The sequence below is a fragment of the Carlito syrichta genome, unplaced genomic scaffold (assembly GCF_000164805.1).
Source record: "Carlito syrichta isolate Samal-C Ts95f unplaced genomic scaffold, Tarsius_syrichta-2.0.1 Scaffold307967, whole genome shotgun sequence".
Taxonomy (NCBI): Eukaryota; Metazoa; Chordata; class Mammalia; order Primates; family Tarsiidae; genus Carlito; species Carlito syrichta.
In genome coordinates, this window is record NW_007252063.1 from 1,352,598 (window position 1) to 1,361,304 (window position 8,707).

An 8,707-nucleotide genomic window follows, 5' to 3' on the forward strand; every position below is an offset into this window, starting at 1 on the left:
AGCAGGAATTGGCAAAGGCAGGGCCATGATTAGTCCATGGAGTGTTGTGCTAACTAGGGTGCCTTTTGATAAAGATGTCCCAGCAGCTAGGCAGGTTCAGGCCTAGGCCCTGTACGTGGGAGAGCAGGGCCAAACTGGCTTTAAGAACCACATGACCACTCAGTGGGATGCCGGTGCCCAGTAAAAACCTCCACACCCACAGCAGAAATGAGATTCTCTTAACATGTCATCTTCCTCCTATCTCCAGCCCTCCCAGGAGATGGAAATTGTTTCTGGTTAAATGACCTGGTCCACCCTGAGAATGTGAACACCCTCCAAAAATCGACCACTGCCACCACATGTGTTCTACACACAAACTTCATACTCCCCTTGGGAGATAGGATCTAGGCATCAGGCAGGAGCCTTGAGAAACACAAAACACATGCTCCACCAGGAAGCCTCATAGTTCCCGGTGGACTTTTTTTCCCTTTTCTGCCGGACAGGCCTTTGTTGATTATCCTTTCAGTTTAGGCTCCAGGTTCTGCCACTCACCCCCACCTCTGATATCCTTTTCTTTCTTCTTTAAGTAATCTACAAGCCGCTGTCTCAATTTAGGAGCATTCATTGGGCAGGGGAACTTTATCTCCTTGCCACTTCTAAACCATTGTCCAATATTTTGCCGATCATTCTTCAAACAAAATGACCCACAGGGTATTTTGGCAAACAGATGAGTGTTTCTCTCTTAAGAGGCATTTTGTCTCACATCCTAAATTTTATTTCTCCCATATGAGTACATATGCTATGTGTTTTATGCTTTGGGAAGTTTGAATAACCTGTAAAGTCTCAAATTCAACAATGACTACAGCAATGCTAGAGTCTTAAATTTGGAAGACAAATATGAATCAACGAGGAACTCAATAATTTACAGTTGTTTAAAAATGACCACAAACCTTTCTTGGAAAACATGGAAACACAAAACCAATTGCAAAATAAATTCAGGAGGTGGGGTGTAGTGGTGGTTAATTTTGCCTTCATCATTTTAAGAATAGAAAAAAGATTAAAAATTACCTTAAAATTCTATAACCACAAAGCAAAATGAACCTGTTCAAACTATCTTAGAGGGATATGTAATCTGTTTGTTGTATCTAATGCCTCAAGTATCTGCTAGAGCATTAGTTTAAAAACAACTGTAATGTGGTCATTCTCAAATGTGTCATAGGATTATAAACATCAGTGTATCCATTAAACTTAATGACCCAAATAAAGGGGCAACACAATTTCGCCTTGGTTTTCAGAAATACTGAACTAGAACCCACTTCTAGTTCAGGCATACAATGAAAGAACAAAAATCTATGATTTCTAAGCTTCCATTACAAATAAAACAAGATGCATACAAATATAAGATCTTCTACAGGCCAAGAAGGAACAGCAGGAGAATTTTCTTAAGGAGTGCAGCTCTTACCCTATCTAATTAAAGAATTAGGAGAAAAATGAAGCTTTGAAGTAATGACATGCTTTTTGGTATTTAAAAGCGTCTCTGGCATGAAAGCTTTATCACTGCCTCATTTATTTTACAAATTCTAAAATATAGACATGGCAACAGCCCAGATTAGAACTGGAAAATTAAAACTTTTTTTTTTCTTCTTGAAGGGTTTATTTCAGAGATACTAAAATTGGATCATAAGAAAATATATAATTAAATAAAGAGGAATCCAAACTCACTCTCATCTATACTCAGAAAAACTGACCATTTGATATGACCTCAATAAGGCACCTAGTCAGGACTATACGATGCGGAATAGCCAAGATGTTGCTCACTAATTCACTCACAATCAAAAGGAACACTTTTTTTTTCTTTTTGTTTCTGTCTTCTATTCTCTGGGAAAGCAAAGACCAAATTCAAATTTGAAGAAGAGGCTGCCATAATGGGGTGAACTTAAGAGTCCATGTAAAGCCTCTGGAATTTAGATAGGTTCACATAACATTTGGGTAGATTTATTCACTATATTCTTATTCTTTATTTACAGATTTGTTCATTTATTTATAGATAGAAGATAGATAGATAGATAGATAGATAGATAGATAGATAGATAGATAGATAGATAGATAGATACATACTTTATTAACAGGCTCTATGTGACATGCGCTTCAATTTAAAACAGTAATGTGTAACTTTTATCTCTTCCTTTCTCATGTTTTTATTCAAGCAACTCCGATTGAGCACACACCACAGAACAGGCTTCAGCTGAGGTGTTGAAGGTGTGAGGGTGAGCACAAGGAGAGCCCTGCTCAGGGTGCTGTGACTGCCAGACATCCCAGAAGACACCGAGGCAACTGGAGTCCCAAAACACCTGCAGTCACAACAGTGAGAAATGCACTTGTGTTTTCAAATCTAAAAGATGAAGGGAACTAACCTGGTTGGTTGCTTCTTTTTTCCCCTCTTGTTGCTAATATTTCACCTGGCCTTCAATTAGAAAAAAAAAAAAGGAAGGAGGAAAAAATAAAAAAAACCAGAAAATGACCTCTAATGGAGAAAGGGTCTTTATTCATCATAACACTTAATTAAGACGTTGTCAACATGGGGCAGAACAGGAAACCCTGTATTGTGACTTGGAACCAAGCATTTATCCCACATGTATGTTCAAGTACCTGTTCTCTGCAAGGTTCTTTATATATACATATGAGGTTTAAAACATGGTAAGGGAAATGTGATATGCATAAAAGAAAGTAATAAAAAACAGAATACAATGGGTGAGAAGGAAGGTTCAGGTGAATTTTTAAGGAGTGTTCAGAGCAAAAGGGAATCCTTATACCATGTGTGGGCATTGAGAAGGGATATTCATTTCTTTCAGTGAAATTTGAAAGTTGGCACCCTGGTCAACTTGGACTCATCCTAAAAGCTTGTCAGGTATTAAAATAGCACAATATAAGCTGCTGGTCAAATAGTCTTTTCTTCTGATGGGATGACTGCGTCACATTACTGAACTTTCCATATTCAAATCATTCTCTAAAAGCCTTCCCCCACAAAAAAGGTATGAGAAGGACAAAAGTAAAGGATACCTGCTGGTTGCTGCTCCCCACAAGCTGCATGCGAGGAAGCACACCAAATCTGGTTAATTTATTCAACAGAAGTCAAAATTTGTCTTTCCCCAGACTCTTCAATCTTGTTGCCTTTGTATAACAAGCTGAATATTATTATTTCAGAACTGTTTACAAAGCCAGTCTCAAGCTCTTGGTTTTATTCTTTTTCATACTGCAAACCAGCTAAAAGAGGTGTTGAAGCAGGCATAAACCCATAAATCAGGTTCCTGCTAAAGAACGAGAATGTCAGGCATTTGCTGTCAGGATTGCATACTACCTGAGAAAGCTGTAGCAAAGTGTAGCTTAATCTTGGAAGGCTCCTCTTTGACTTTCTTCCATATGTTTAAAAATTTTAGATTCCAATGAGCTACATGAGATATAAATTCAGTATAAAAACAAGGAATTATATTATTGACTTCTACAAGAAATTCATATTTCTAATGCTATTTTTAGAAATACTTATTAGAATTCATATTTCTAATGCTATATTTAGCAATATTTGTTGTAGAGATGGGGGTCTCACCATGCTGCTTAGGTTGGTCTCAAACCCATGGGCTCTGGCAATCTTCTCGTTTTGGCTTCCCAAAGTGTTGGGATTACAGGTGTGAGCCATCACACGTAGAACTTACCTGTATTTTAAGTGCATTTATAATGTCTGGCATGCGTTTGGTTTAGAGACAAAAAGGGGGGGACATTCTCCAGATGATAAAGTGTAATAAATAAGAGTCAAGGTCATGCAGGGTCAATGTTATTAGAGAAGAATTATCATCAAATAATGTCACAGTCAAATAAATTATTTAAATGATGGACATCAAATGCATGTATAAAACCCTACAGATACTTTTGTATATAAAATAAGCTCTCTTGGCTTAGAGATAGTAGACTGGTGCTAGAAAATATTAGTTGCTTATCTAACATGGAATACATTTAACAGTCTTTCTATTGTTCTAACAAACACCACTGTTTAGGGAATCTTTCTTCTTTGGCCCCTGCCAGTGATTTATTTAAGAATGAACATGTAGTGAGATCCCTCTTGAGATAAGAAGAAAAACTTCCTAGGGGTCTTCTGGGAAAGGGTTCCTCTTGTATAAATAGAGACACATGAACAGATGAAGCCTTTTCCTTCTGGACACCAGTGTCTGCATGTGTTTTCTAGAATGTGCAGCCATCATACCATCACAAGAGGCAACGGTGGAGGACAAAGCTGACCAGCTGAGGAAGGCAGAGTAGAAAGACGATGGGGTGACGTTCCCAAAATATACCAACAGCTGAAACCTTCAACCTTTGACTGTTGCTCCATAGGGTAGCATACACTTAACTATATTAAGGATATTGAGATGGAAAGGGTCCCGCATTATCTGAGTGGACCCAAAATATAATCACAGTGTCTTGCAAGAGGAAGGCAGAGGAACATGCAACACAAAGAGGAGATGACAATGTGAAGGGAGCGGGGAGGGATTTAAATATGCTTTGAAAATGAAGGAAGGGGCCTAGTCAAGGAACGCATGGCTGCAGCTCTAGAATCTGGCCATGAAAAGGAAAAAGACCCCCCTATGCGATCTCTGAAGGAAAGTACCCCGGGAGACACTGCTACCTCCTGCAGCAACACTGATTTCAGACTGGTAGACTCCAGAACTGTAAAAAGAAACACACCAGGTTTGTGCCAGCCATGGGAAACTGGAAGGTCAAAATGCCAAAATGGAATGTTTTAATGAAATAATCTTAGCTAAAGTGCAGCCATTTTAGCATTGCTTAGCTGTGTCATGTTTTTCTGGCAGTATAGTTTACCCCCAATCACTATCCAAGGACAGAACTGGTTCCCTAGAGGTAACTATTGATAATTCTTTTACGAACCTCCCACCCCCACAACTTGTTTTATATTGATTATCTTTTCTATTCCAAGTATTTGTCTCCAGCTGTAAGAAACCAAGTTAACCTAATCAGCCTTTGGTGACCTTTGTGACACAGACCCCATCAACATGGCAACAGTCATGTGACTAGCCCACTCATCTGCCTGCCGTCCATCACTTGCTATCAGTACCCGTGCTTACCTGCTCCTTTGTGATGATGTGAAACAGACCACCACCCAATGGCCTCAATAACCTGCCCCCACCAAAGGAAAGGTTTAAAAATGATTTAACCTCAAACAGTAGCCACCGGTGTTTTTGTGAGGCACTGGCCAGGCCATGTGCTCATTGAACTATGGCCGCCATGTTTTCCTAAGCTTTGGCCCCCTCCCCTACCTTGGGGAGGCGAATCTCCTCTCTCTGTCTCTCTCCAGTTTACTTTCTAAATAAATTATATTTTCCAATCTAACTTCTCCAAAATTCTTGGCATCCTTGTGCAGTACTGGGTCACCCCCTCTCCCTACTCCCCATGATCTGACCTAACAGAAACCAGTAAAGATGGAAAGAAGATTTGAATGAGCCATGGACTTAAATCACCTTGAGGTCACTCAGTGACAGTACTGAGAGGAGCATGTGTAGATTTTGTGAGTGGCACAAATAATTGTTTTCTTTAATTAAGATCTGTCAAAAGGGTTTTTATTTCTGCTAAATTTACTGAATCTTATCTTAAATTATACCAATTTCTCTGACTGTACTGTAATACAGACTGCAATATTTGCCACATAAATTCAAAGGTACAAAGTTTGCCACATAAATACAAAGATTTAACTTATACATAAATCGAAAATCAGGTTCGTTCACCAAGCTTCAAGTTGATGTTTATTAATATTCTGTGATAGAATCTGAAGACCCTATAAATGGGTAAATTAGATCCATTAGCATATTATTAATTTAATGTCTTTATCATTGGACCTTTTGCATGCTTTAACCTGGTTCGTACATTTAAATTTGCTTTTTTTCCTCTCTATCTGAAGGTACTGTTTATAGTATTTGATGATAATGTTGTAAAGTTCAACTATGTCAATAATAAACAAGTTTGGACATAAAAAAAAGATAAATTTCCATGCACATGTAGTCTTAGAATAACCTCCCCACTACATCAAGTCATGTTAGTCCCTATGAGAGATCCTAAAGTATTAATCATAACTTAGGAAAAAATTAAGCCATTTATCACCATTTTAAAATAATTTTAAATGAATTTTATTATAACTAATACTAAAACCTAGTTCAGTAGAAGGTAGCACAACATTTTCAGTTGCTTAAGTGAAAGACACTTAGGAGCCATATTGAATCCATTTTTTTCTTACACTTCACATATAATCTGCCAGCATATCTTTCAATTCTGCCTTCAATATCTCCAAAATGAGACCAGTTGTTTCTGCCTATTTTCAATTCTACCATCCTAGTCCAAACCACTTAATTTTCATCTATACTATAATGTTAGACTTCAGCTGTTCTTCCTGATGCTATTCGTATTAAACAGCAAGCAGGGTGATCATTTTAAAAATATACAATGGATCATGTCACTCCTCTGCTCAGAACTTTCCAATGCCTTCCCATCTCTCTTGGAATAAAAGCAAAAGTCTCAAAAATTGACTGCAAAGCCCACATGAGCTGTGCAACCTAGATACCAGAATTAAGACACAAGCTCAGAACTGAAACTGACCCAAAATAGCCCACAGAAAGCATGTCACATAAGAGAAGAACCCGCTTTTATTTTGGGGAAATGTTAGGGTTGGTTGCTACCCAACACAATTTAAATAGTTTAAAATGCCAAAAATATCCCTTTTTCCTTCTTTTTTTTTAAACCACCTGATATCACACATTTATTTATTTAACTTTCTGGCTTTATCCTGATTTATATGAACTCAGGAATTATCTGTCTTATTCACTGTCTTGTTGAGTCCTCAACATGAAAAATTCATAGAGTCTCTCATGTAATGTTACATGAATGAGACACACTCAGTGAGAGTTATCATGTATGTATATACATTAATGTTACTTTAGTTACTAAGTTACATGAAAGAATAGGTGACTAGTTGTCACATGCAAAAGTAAGTGACTACCTGAATAATGGCCAATATTACCCACTTTTGTATTCCAAAATGTTCATTTTTGGTTTGTTAAGTGAAAAAATAATTTTCCCCAAAACTGGACACACACATTACATAAAAAGTAAATAAGAATAAAAACATTGTGAATAAGTTATTATTTATGTCACTAAATATTAGAATTTAAGTAGCATAGCCAAGATCATGTAGATAGTGACTGATATAAAATTAAATGATTGAATTTTCTGGCCTTAGGCTATGTGTTACTTCTAAATCAAAGTGAAGTATCACTACAAGTTCAACAAGATTTTGGAGGTTCCTTGAAAGAGTTGTGGGGGGGAAAATAAACCAGAAAAATCTGCATTTTGTAATCCTGCAAATAATAATTATTTTTATCTTAGACTAATATGTAGATTGTTTTCCTCTATATTTCGATTAAAAAGCCACAAAGACATCCACATTGGAAATGGATAATGTTTCAAGGTAAACCCAATTAATGAAGTTTTGGAGAATTATCTAGCATTTAACCAGTGACTTTAGGCTCTTCAGACAGAATTCTTAAAAGGCTAAAAAAAGCTAAGCTGAAAGGATACTAAACTATGTTAGATAAACTTTATTCTCATTTTCCCCATCATTACATTAAGGGTACTCATTGAGAGTTTATACAATATAACATGAAAATAAAACAGAGTAATCTATCGGAAAGTGGGCAGCAACCATGTGGAATTTCTTTCTCCCAAAGACAGAGAATGCTGAAAATATACATCTATTTTCCAAAAACTTCAGTGTTTGGACATATAACTTTAGTCCTAATTAATGGAGAGAAAAACAACACATCTCCAGGGTGACCACTGATGACTTGCAAAGACACCAAGTGGAGACACTTAGTAGGTCTTAGTAGTGCTGATTTGGGTGGAATGTCCTTAAGAACAGTATATAATCAATCTTGTGGGGGGAAATGTTTTCTGCCCCTTTTACTGTGGTTGCTCAGTGATCTGCATTCTATAAACCCACAATTTAAAAATGAGGATTCTCACTGATTTTCCATTACTTATAGCATATTCTGTAATAAGTATTAAGTATGTGTCCAGGAATCTACTAAGTTTTCTTAATGTTGCAAAATATATGAAATGTGTGGCTAGAATTGGTGCCTTGATAGCAAATTGGCCATAACGCATTTTTATACTGAGTGTTTCAGTAAATACTGCCCAAACAATACTTTTTCCCCCCTAATTTCCCAAGTTTATTGATAGAGAGTAAGAGAGATATCAGCCAGGCTAAACCTCAAATGAATTGATAATATTCAGTGGTTATAAACACAAAGAGATACTCATCTATTGAAAACACAAAAGGAAAAAAATCCCATTAAGATAAAGTAGCTAATTTGAAAAGGGCAAAGAGATAGGGGAAAAAGTCACATTATCGGGTGATTACAAGCTAAGCCATTAAAAACCATTAAAAACAATTACTTTGTGTGGTGTTTCCCACAATTTGGAAAATGACTGTAAATCAAGTCAACCCTAAAGCATCATTTTTCCTGGAAAACATTTGCATTTTAAACTGAAAGAACTGGAACTCCTAAGCAATGCTGTAGATTCAATTTGTTTTGATATTATGCATATATTCCTCTGAATGTTTCATTATCTCATTAAAAAATTCTAAATATGTTTAGTTAGAAAAGGTCTCAGT